This window comes from Bos indicus, chromosome 17 (assembly GCF_029378745.1).
Source record: "Bos indicus isolate NIAB-ARS_2022 breed Sahiwal x Tharparkar chromosome 17, NIAB-ARS_B.indTharparkar_mat_pri_1.0, whole genome shotgun sequence".
In the NCBI taxonomy this organism is placed as follows: domain Eukaryota; kingdom Metazoa; phylum Chordata; class Mammalia; order Artiodactyla; family Bovidae; genus Bos; species Bos indicus.
The window spans coordinates 46,169,530-46,181,546 of record NC_091776.1 but is presented as its reverse complement, the minus strand read 5'-3'; the positions used below and the strand labels follow the sequence as shown (position 1 = coordinate 46,181,546).

The following is a 12,017-nucleotide window of genomic DNA, read 5'->3' as shown; positions in this document are numbered from 1 at the left end:
GCCCAGAACTCCACAGGGACAGTGAAGGCGGAAAAACTCAAGTTTCCTGCAGGTGTGGGACTCCGCCGTCCCCAGGCCTCTGGATGGGATCCTTGGTGGGCATCTCTGACCCTCTCCTGATGGCCGTGGGTGTGCTGATGTGTCCCGCCCAGGCCCTTCTCCGTGTCTCCGGCTGTGCTCAGCTGCACGTGGAGGGAAGAGGCAGGTCGGGAGGCTGGGGTCCATCTGGGACTGAGGCCCAGCTGTCCTCTGAGGATGAGAACAAGTGTATGTTAGCGCCTCTGGGGCCATCCGTGCATCGTGTAGTCAGGACGTGTCTGTCCACAGACAGGACAGACAAACTTAAGCCCAAAGAAGCTTCTGTTGGCTGGTGGGCCTTGAAGGGTTGGTGGAGATGGGGATTCAGGCAGCATTTGAATGGAGAGAGCCTGGGGGCCGTGGATAAGGGCCTCTGATGAGCTGATCACACACTGAGGGATCTTGGGAGGGTCTGAGTGCAGCGCTTGTGGGTTCTCAGTGCCCCAGGCATGGCCCACTCCTCCTGGGAGCCAGAAAGGGCAAAGCCCAGTGCAAATGGTGCTGGAGTTGGGGGGCTGGTGTGGAGCCAGAGAGCCTCCTTGATCTGCTCCATGGGGTCAAAGGTCTCAGTTCTCAGCCCACCTGAACTTTCACCCTCAGCATTTGTGCAACTCAACCCACTAGGCTGCCTAGGTCTCCCCGTCCAGAGGTGAATCTCAGGGGTCTCTTTCTTGGGGCCCTGCCTTGCCCCCATCCTGCCAGTGCTGGAACCTGTCTTACCATCTTCAGGAGGGGCTGCTTCTGCTGTGCTGTGCTGCCTGTGATTCTGTGAGTGAAAGAAACACCTGAAAATTCCAGAAGGCTGAGGCTGGATGAAGGGTGTCCCCTGTCATCCCCGACTCAACGATACCTCTGCCATTCTTGTTTCCATAAAGTGGGGATGCATTTCAGCCATGCAGAGGCCTGGTCCTTGGCTCATGAGATGAGCCTGGTCAGAGAGGAAGGTGACCAGCAGAGGGGGCTGCTCCAGACCTCCTGCTGACTAACAGCCGTGCACACATGCCTGCAGCTCTGGGTGGGGGGCGGGGGTGCGCTAAGACCCCTGCCATTGCTTCTATTGTTCAGTTGCTCAGTCATGTCCAACTCTCTGAGACCCCCTGGACTGCAGCATGCCAGGCTTCCCTGTCCTTCACCGTCTACCTGAATTTGCTTAAGCTCACATTGACTTGGTGACATCATCTAACCATTTCATCCTCTGTCATCCCCTTCTCCTCCTGCCTTCAATCTTTTCCAGCATCAGAGTCTTTTCCAATGAGTCAGCTCTTTGCATCAGGTGGCCAAAGTCTTGGAGCTTCAGCTTCAGCATCAGTTCTTACAATGAGTATTCAGGGTTGATTTCCTTTAGGATTGATTGGTTTGATCTCCTTGCTGTCTGAGGGACTCTCAAGAGTCTTCTGTAGCACCACAGTTTGAAAGCATAAATTCTTTGGTGCTCAGCCTTCTTTCTGGTCCGCCTTTGCTTTACTAAGTGTCAAATTAAGGGACATAGTGCTCCATGTGTGTTTCTTGGCACAGTGATAGACAAGTGTCCTTCCAACTAATGCATAAGTTTAACTATATACAGTTGGCCCTCCATATCTGCCAGTTCCACATCCATAGAAACAACCAACCTCAGATGGAGAATATTGGAAACAAATTTCAGAAAGTTCCAAAAAAGAATATCAATTTGCCTTGCACTGACAACTATTTGCATAGCATTTACATTGTATTAGGATTATACATAAACTACAGATGATTTAAAGTATATGGGAGTTGCTTATTTTGAAGAATCCATGCATCCAGGGGATAAATCCCACTAGATCATAGTGTATGATCCTTTTAAATGTGTTCTGTTTAATGTGGAATTCTGTTTGCCAGTGTTTGGTTGAGGACTTTTGTGTCTATGTTTATCAGTGATATTGATCAGTAATTTTCTTTTTTTGTGATATCTTTGTCTGGTTTTGGTATCAGGATGATGTTGACCTCATAGAATGAACTTGAGAGTGTTCTTTTCTCTGCAGTTTTTGGAAGAGTTTGAGAAGGGTGCATGTTAGCTCTTTAAATGTTTGATGGAATTTGCCTGTGAACTCAACTGGTTCTGGACTTTGTTGAAATATTTTTAATTACAGTTTCAATTTTATTACTTGTGATTTGTCTGTTTGTATTTCCTATTTCTTCTTGGTTCAGTCTTGGAAATTTGTACCTTTCTAAGAATTTGTCCATTTCTTCCAGGTTGTCCATTTTATTGGCCTATGCATGCTTATAGTAGTCTTTTATGATCCTTTGTATTTCTGTGGTGTCAGTTGCAATTTCTCCGTTTTCATCTCTAACTTTATTGATTTGAACTCTCTTTTTTCTTGATGGGTCTGGCTAAAGGTTTATCAATTTTGTTTATCTTCTCAAAGAATCAGCTTTTAGTTTCATTGATTTTTTTTAAAGATTTTTTTTTCATATAGACCATTTTTACAGTCTTTATTGAATTTGTTACAATATTGCTTCTGTTTTATGTTTTTGTTTTTTGGCCCCGGGGCATGTGGGATCTTAGCTCTCTGACTGGGGCCCAGACTCATGTCCCCTGCAATGGAAGGTGGATTCTTTACCACTAGGCCACCAGGGAAGTCCTAGTTTCATTAATTTTTGCCAATGTTTTCTTCATTTCTGTTTCATTTTTGTGCTGACTTTTATGATTTCTTTCCTTCTACTAACTTTGGGTTTGGTTTGTTCTTCTTTAGTTGCTTTAGGTATAAATTTAGGTTGTTTAGTTGAGATGTTTCTTGTTTCTTGAGGTAGGATTGAATCGTTATAAACTTCCCTCTTAAAACTGCTTTTGCTGCACCCCATAGGTTTTGGGTTGTTGTGTCTTTGTGGTCATTTGTTTCTATGTATTTTTTGATTAGATGCTGAGCATCACTAATGTTGACTGGAAACAATAGTCACAACCTAAAAGTTGAGAGTTATGTTTTGTTTGGTGGGGATTTTTAGGACTTCAAGCCTGGGACACAGCATCTCAGTGACCCCAAGAGAACTGTTCTGAGGAGCTGGTGGGAAGGAGTCAGGTTATATAGACATTGGCAACAAGGGGCAGGTAGGTTGAACAACAAAATATTGAGGAAAACCAGATATCTCAAGTTAAGGACTTTAGTACTTTTCTATATATGGGAAGATGTAAGAGTCTGGGCTTACTGAAATCATTCCTTTCGTATGCATCTCAGCTCTCTGAGGCGAGCATCCTGTTTTTTTTTTGTATCCCCAGGCTCCTCGGTGCTCACAGTAGGGAGTGGCTGCAGCTTGCTGCCAAATCACAGGCCTCATTCTTCCTGGGCCCCCTCTGGGCTCAGAAACTCACATTTGGAGGGCCGGAATTGCTGATAGCTGTAACATCCTTGTTTATTGATATGGTGGGAAACACCCCATTTCTCACTAATTATTAGAGAAATGCAGATCGAAACAATGAGGTGTCACCTCACACTGGTCAGAATGGCCATCATCAGAAGTATCTACAAACAATAAATGCTGGAAAGGGTATGAAGAAAAGGGAACCCTCTTGTTCAGTTAATGGGAATGTAAGTTGATACAGCCACTATGGCAAACACTACGGAGGTTCCTTAAGAAAATACAAATAGAACTACCATGTGACTCAGCAATCCCACTACTGGGCATAAACCTGAGAGAACCCATAATTCAAAAAGACACTTGCATCCCGGTGTTCATTGCAGCCCTATTCACAATAGCCAAGACATGGAAAGAATGTACATGTCTATCAGCAGATGAATGAATAAAGAAGATGTGGTACATATATACAGTGGAACATTACTCAGTCATAAAAGAAACAAAATTGGGTCGTTTGTTGAGAGATGAATGAACCTAGAGTCTGTCATAAATCAAAAAGAGAAAAACAAATCTCATATATTAATGCATACATGTGGAATCTAGAAAAGTGGTACAGATGAAACTATTTGCAGGGCAGAAATAGAGACGCACACATAGAGACCTGACGTGTGGACACAGCAGGGAAGGAGAGGGTGGGACAAACTGAGAGAGTCGCATTGATATTTATACACCACAGTGTGTGAAACAGACAGCTCGTGGGAAGCTGCCGCACAGCACAGGGAGCTCAGCTCGGGGCTCTGCAACGACCTAGAGGGGTGGGGTGGGCACTGGGAGGGAGGTCCATGAGGGAAGGGGATATGTGTATACATATAGCCAACTCACGTCGTTGGACAGCAGAAACTAACACACCATTGTAAAGCAACTCTACTTGCCCCCCCTCCCCCTCCAAATATACTGTCCTGTCTGCCTAGATGATAAAGGAAGGCATTGACCTTGCTTGTGAAGCTCTCCTCAGTCCCACAGCAACTGGGATAGGAATGAGCAGATCCTGCCTCCTAGTTCGAGGGCAGTTTGGCAAGTGATGTTCTCATCTCATTTAAAGGGCCTCTGTGGTTGTTTAGTTGCTCAGTCGGGTCTGACCCTTTGCAACCCCATGGACTGCAGCATGTCTGTATCTGACCACAAACAAAAAAACAAAACAACCCCCATAGAAATAGATGCCCAATGGCACAAAGCAAAAGCCCAAAATGATATGGAAAGTGACATGGATATGATGTAGCTTTTGAATTTTATTGTTTGTTTTATGGTTTATCTCTTAATTATTAAGAATTTCATGAGGGTGCTGGTGGGATAACGTGTCTTACAGACACATATCAATAGCATGAAGCCCTGGCTGAATCACGACATTTTTAGATGCTCTCCTGAGATTTTAAGCAAATGATCTTTTCTAATACATAAAGTGGGAGTAACGATTCCTGCTTCAGAGCGGTATTGTGAATTAAAAGTTGTAAGTACTCATCTACCATGTTCAATCCATAATAGGCGCTCAGTGAATAGACTCTATACTGATTATTCTATGGTTAGAATTTTCAATGATTTTCAATAAAGCCAATCCAAGATTTTAAAAAAAAGTATATGGGAGGATGTGTGTAGGTTATATGCAAAAACCACACCGTTTTGTATAAGGCACTTGCGCATCCATGGATTTGGGTGTCCTCGGGGGTCCTAGAACAAGTCCCCCATGAATACCCAGGGACAATTGTCCTTGAATGAAAAGCAAGCAAGTTTCTAAATGAGGAACATTCATAGGCTGCTGTGGGGTAGATTTTCTCTCTTCTAAGGTGTGTCTCTCAGATAGAGACCTCTTGCCGAACCTGCAGCAGACAGTGAACACCTGATTAATCCCACTTGCTTCTCCCCAAATGGGAAACCCTTATGGTTGTTTGCGGGAGTCTCAGATCCCATAGGAGACGTTCCCTGGGGCCCATGTAGCCTTTTCCCCATGGGACTTTGGTGCTTAGGAAGAGATGTCTGGTGAAGAATCAGACTTTCCCTGTGGACCGCAGGGCTCTGCAGGGTCCTCAGCCTCAGGGCCCAGGGAGGTCAAGGTGGCTGCTGCTTTTCCCCCTTCCCAATGGGGACCTCCGTTTCCTGGGTCCTGGGATGACTGATGGGGATGGTTTTCACGATGGCCAGACAGCATCGCCCACATCTCTCTGGGAAAGTGGGCCATGACCTGGTGGACCCGCCCTCCTTTCTCAGGCAGCACCACGCCCGGTGCGTTCACACACGCCCTTCCTTCCTCCTGTGCTCCTGGGAACTGTCTAGTCTTTCCTGGAGGCGTGCTGAGAGCTTTTGTTCCATTTTGGCTGCAGATTCCAAACAGAAGGAGGGGATCTGCTTTTCCCATCGCAGGAGCCTAGCCGGGAGGAACCCAGACGGGGTTTCCTGTTTCGGGTGTGATCCTGGCCCTAGATCCCGGGGAGCGCCGTCTGCTCTCCACCCTGCCGACCACACAGGCGCTTGGCTTCTGGGTTGTGCCTGATTTTTAAATTCCCCTTGAAGAGTGATTTAGGTCCAGTGTCAGAGGGTCAGGGCTCCAGTCTCTGTTCCGCTCCCACGTGGAAATACTTCCTCGTGCTCAGAGCAGGGCTGGCGATGAGAGAAGGGGTGGCTCCTCTTCCTGGGGAAGCCCTCAGGGCCTCGGACAACGTTGCTGGCTTGCTCCTTCTGGTCCTGGCTGCCCTAATGTTTATTCCATTACACAAGCATCACACAAATGCATTCCTTGTTTAAAAATGGTGCATAGTAAACAAATGGGACCTAATTAAACTTAAAAGCTTTTGCAAGGCGAAGGAAGCCATGACAAAATGGAAAGACAGCCTACTGAAGGAGAAAAGGTATTTGCAAATGATATGGCTGATAAGGGGTTAATATCCAAAGTATACAAACAGCTCACACAATTTGACATTTAAAAAAAACTGATTTAAAAATAGGCAGAAGAACTGAATAGATGTTTTTCCAAAGAGGAAATGCAGATGGTCAACAGGCATGTGAAAAGATTCCTAACATCTCAAGTCACCAGAGAAATGTAGATCCAAACCTTGAGGAGTTATCACATCACACCTATCGGAAAATGGCCATCATCAAAAAGTAACACAAAGAGCAAATGAGGATGTGGGGAAAAGGGAAAATGCTGTTGGTGAGAATGGAAACTGGTGCAACCACTGGGGAAAAGGGTATGTTGTTGTTCGGTTGCTAAGTCGTGTCTGGCTCTTTGCGACCCCATGGACTGCAGCACACCAGGCCTTCCTGTCTCTCACCGTCTCCCAGAGTTTGCCCAAGTTCATGTTGATTGAATCAGAAAATAGTATAGAGATTCCATAAAAAACTGAAAATAAGAACTGCCATATATATGACCCAGCAATTCCACTCCTGGGTGATGTCTAAAAAAAAACCCCAGAGCACTAATTTGAAAAGATACACGCACCCCAATGTTCACAGCAGCATTTACAATCTCCAGGGTATGGAAGTCCGTTAACAAATGGATAAAGGAGATGTGGTATATATACACAATGGAATACTTCATTTCAATTTAGTCGCTCAGTCATTTCCAACTCTTTGTGACCCCGTGAACTGCAGCACGCCAGGCCTCCCTGTCTATCACCAACTCCTGGAGTTTACCCAAACTGATGTCCATTGAGTTGGTGATGCCATCTAACCGTCTCATCCTCTGTCGTCCCCTTCTCCTGCCTTCAATCTTTCCCAACATCAGGGTCTTTTCAAATGAGTCAGCTCTTTGCATCAGGTGGCCAAAATATTGGAGTTTCAGCTTCAACATCAGTCCTTCCAATGAACACCCAGGACTGATTTCATTTAGGATGGACTGGTTGGATCTCCTTGCAGTCCAAGGGACTCTCAAGAGTCTTATCCAACACCACAGTTCAAAAGTATCAATTCTTCTGCACTCAGCTTTCTTTATAGTTCCACTCTCACATCCATACGTAACTACTGGAAAAACTATAGCCTTGACTAGATGGACCTTTGTTGACAAAGTAATGTCTCTGCTTTTTAATATGCTGTCTAGGTGGGTCATAACTTTCCTTCCAAGGAGTATGCGTCTTTTAATTTCATGGCTTCAGTCACCATCTGCAGTGATTTTGGAGCCCCCCAAATAAAGTCAGCCACTGTTTCCACTGTTTCCCCATCTATTTCCCATGAAGTGATGGGACCGGATGCCATGATCTTCGTTTTCTGAATGTTGAGCTGTAAGCCAACTTTTTCACTCTCCTCTTTCACTTTCATCAAGAGGCTCTTTAATTCTTCTTCACTTTCTGCCATCAGGGTGGAGTCATCTGCATATCTGAGCTTATTGATATTTCTCCCGGCAATCTTGATTCCAGCTTGTGCTTCATGTAGCCCAGCGTTTCTCATGATGTACTCTGCATAGAAGTTAAATAAGCAGGGTGACAATATACAGCCTTGACGTACTCCTTTTCCTATTTGGAACCAGTCTGTTGTTCCATGTCCAGTTCTAACTGTTGCTTCCTGACCTGCATACAGATTTCTCAAGAGGCAGGTCAGGTGGTTTGGTATTCCCCTCTCTTTCAGACTTTTCCACAGTTTATTGTGATCCACACAGTCAAAGGCTTTGGCATAGTCAATAAAGCAGAAATAGATGTTCTCCTGGAACTCTCTTGCTTTTTTGATGATCCAGAAAATGTTAAAAATTTGATCTCTGGTTCCTCTGCCTTTTCTAAAACCAGCTTGAACATCTGGAAGTTCATTGTTCACGTATTGCTGAAGCCTGGCTTTGAGAATTTTGAGCATTACTTTACTAGCGTGTGAAATGAGCACAGTTGTGTGGTAGTCTGAGCATTCTTTGGCATTGCCTTTCTTAGGGATTGGAATGAAAACTGACCTTTTCCAGTCCTGTGGCCACTGCTGAGTTTTCCAAATTTTCTGACATATTGAGTGCAGCACTTTCACAGCATCATCTTTTAGGATTTGAAATAGCTCAACTGGAATTCCATCACCTCCCCTAGCTTTGTACTTCCTAAGACCCACTTGACTTCACATTCCAGGATGTCTAGCTGTAGGTGAGTGATCACACCATTGTGATTATCTGGGGCGTGAAGATCTTTGGAATACTTACTCAGCCGTAAAAAAGAATGAAATTTTGCCATATGCAGCAACGTGGATGGAGGGCATGATGCTAAGTGAAATAAGTCAGACAGAGGAAGACAGATACTGTGTGATATCACTTGTCAGTTCAGTTCAGTTGCTCAGTCGTGTCTGACTCTTTGCGACCCCATGAATCGCAGCACGCCAGGCCTCCCTGTCCATCACCAACTCCCGGAGTTCACTCAGACTCACGTCCATCAAGTCAGTGATGCCATCCAGCCATCTCATCCTCTGTCGTCCCCTTCTCCTGCCCCCAATCCCTCCCAGCATCAGAGTCTTTTCCAATGAGTCAATCTTCGCATGAGGTGGCCAAAGTACTGGAGTTTCAGCTTTAGCATCATTCCTTCCAAAGAAATCCCAAGGCTGATCTCCTTCAGAATGGACTGGTTAGATCTCCTTATATCACTTGTAGGTGGAACCTAAAAGAATACAGCAAACTAGTGATTATAACAAAAGAGAAGCAGACTCACAGATATCGAGAACAAACTAGTGCTTGCCAGTGGGGAGAGGGAAGCGGGGAAGGGTACACAGTGGTGTTCTGAAGAGGTCTGGTGTTACTCAGGGCCAAGGAAGCCTTGCTGGTACTGGGTGGGGCTACCAGGTTCTTATTGTAGTTTTGACTTTATGGGTTTCACATGTTGCCATTTCCCCGCTAATGACCTTCTGTGGTTCTGAATGGCTGCAACCACAGGGCTGTCTGTGTCTGAGCACAAAGGCCACGGCAGACCGAGACAGGAGGAGGGGACAGAAGAGGGAGCCTCTTGCTAGCTTTTAGTGGTTCTCAAGTTCGTGTGGGAACCTCAAGTACTTGTGAAAACCCAGAGGCTGTTCCCACCCCCAGAGTTTCGGGTTCTGTGGTGGGGCCCTGGGATGCTGAGGCTTCTGTGGAGACCACACTTTTTTTTTTTTTTTAAAGGTTATACTCCATTTACAGTTATTATAAAATATTGGCTATATTCCCTGGGTTGTACAGCTTATCCTTGTGGATTGTGTTTATGTGTTAGTCGCTCAGTCATGTCTGACTCTTTGTGACCTCATGGACTGTAGCCCACCCGGCTTCCTTGTCCATGAAATTTCCCAGGCAAGAATACTGGAGTGGGTTGCCATTTTCTACTCCAGGGGTCTTCCTAACCCAGGGATCAAACCTGCATCTCTTGTGTTTCCTGCATTAGCAGGCAGGTTCTTTACCACTAGTGCCACCTGGAAAGCCCGTCCTTGTAGCTTATTTTATTTTTATTTATTATTTTATTGTTTTGTTTTTTAAAAAATTTTTTCTCCTTGTAGCTTATTTTATTCATGTTAAGTTGTTCAGTCACTAAGTCATGTCCAACTCTTTGCAACCTCATGGACTGCAGCACGCCAGGCTTCCCTGTCCTTCACTATCTCCCAGAGTTTGCTCAAATTCATGTCCATTGAGTAAGTGATCCTGTCTAACAATTTCATCCTCTGCTGCCCTCTTCTCCTTTTGCCTTCAATCTTTCCCAGCATCAGGCTCTTTTCCAATGAGCTGGCTCTTCGCCACAGGAGGCCAAAGTATTGGAGCCTCAGCTTCAGCATCAGTCCTTCCAATGAATATTCAGAGTTGATTTCCTTTAAGACTGCCTGGTTTGATCTCCTTGTTGTCCAAGGGACTCTCAAGAGTCTTCTTCAGCACCACACTTTGAAGGCATTTATTCTTTGGTGCTCAGCCATCTTTATAGTCCAACCCTCACATCTGTACATGACTACTGGAAAAACTATGACTTTCACTATATGAACCTTTGTTGGCAAAGTGATGTCTTTGCTTTTTAATACATTGTCTAGGTTTGTCAGAAGAAGGCAATAGCACCCCACTGCAGTACTTTTGCCTGGAAAATCCCATGGACAGAGAAGCCTGGTAGGCTGCAGTCCATGGGGTCGCTAGAGTCGGACATGACTGAGCGACTTCACTTTGACTTTTCACTTTCATGCATTGCAGAAGGAAATGGCAGCCCATTCCAGTGTTCTTGCCTGGAGAATCCCAGGGACAGGGGAGCCTGGTGGGCTGCTGTTTCTGGGGTCGCACAGAGTCGGACACGACTGAAGCGCCTTAGCAGCAGCAGCAGCAGCAGCAGCAGCAGCAGCTAGGTTTGTCATAGCTTTCCTTCCAAGGAGTAACATCTTTTAATTTCATGGCTGCAGTCATCATCATTGTCTGCACTGATTTTGGAGCCCTAGAAAATAAAATCTGTCACTGCTTCCACTTTTTACCCTTCTTTTTGCCATGAAGTGATGGGACCGGATGCCGTGATCTTAGTTTTTTGAATGTTCGGTTTTAAGCCAATCGCCCCTCCTCCCTTTCCTCTACCCGCTGGTAACCACTAAACTTGTTCTCTATATCTGTGAGTCTGTCTCTTTTTTGTTATATTCACTTTGTTGTTGTTATTCAGTCAGTCGTGTCCAACTCTTTGCAGCCTCATGGACTGCAGCATTCCAGGCTTCCCTGTCCTTTACCATCTCTTGGAGGTTGCTCAAACTCATGTCTGTTGAGTCAGTGATTCCATCCAACCATCTTGTCCTCTTTGTCCCCTTCTCCTCTTGCATTCAGTCTTTCCCAGTATCAGGGTCTTTTCTAATGAGTCAGCTCTTTGCATCAGGTGGCCAAAGCTTTAGAGCTTCAGTATCAGTCCTTCCAGTGAATATTCAGGATTGATTTCCTTTAGAATTGACTGGTTGGATCTCCTTGCAATCCAAGGGGCTCTAAAGAGTCTTCTCCAACATCATGGTTCAAAAATATCTGTTCTTCGATGCTCAGCCTTCTTTATGGTCCAACTGTCACATCCATATATAACTACTGGAAAAACCATAGCTTTGATTATATGGACCTTTGTTAGCAAAGTAATGTCTCAGCTTTTTAATGTGCTGTCTAGGTTTGTCATAGCTTTTCTTCCAAGAAGCAAGTGTCTTTTAATTTCATTGCTGCAGTCACCATCTTCAGTGATTTTGGAGCCTAAGAAAATAAAGCCTCTCACTGTTTCCATTGTTTCCCCATCTATTTGCCATGAAGTGATGGGACCAGATGTCATGATCTTCGTTTTTTGAATGTTAAGTTTTAAATCAGCTTTTTCACTCTCCTCTTTCACTTTCAGCAAGAGGCTCTTTAGTCCCTCTTCACTTTCTGCCATAAGAGTGGTGTCATCTGCATATCTGAGGTTATTGATATTTCTCCCAGCCATCTTGATTCCAGCTTGTGCTTTATCCAGCCCAGTATTTCGCATGATGTACTCTGCATATAAGTTAAATAAACAGCGTGACAGTATACAGCCATGATGTACTCTTTAAAAAATTTTGAACCAGTCTGTTGTTTCATGTCTGGTTCTGACTGTTGCTTCTTGACCTGCAGACAGGTTTCTCAGGAGGCAGGTAAGGTGGTCTGGTATTCCCATCTCTTGAGGAATTTTCCACAGTTTGTTGTGATCCACACAGTC

At 45.0% G+C, this 12,017-nt stretch overlaps 1 protein-coding gene across 3 annotated transcripts in view; it reads left to right on the top strand.

Annotated features, from left to right (window-relative positions):
• The window catches only part of ADGRD1 (adhesion G protein-coupled receptor D1), a 176,729-nt gene that overhangs the window by 104,059 nt on the left and 60,653 nt on the right, over positions 1–12,017 (top strand). The gene's annotated exons all lie outside the window — the stretch shown is intronic.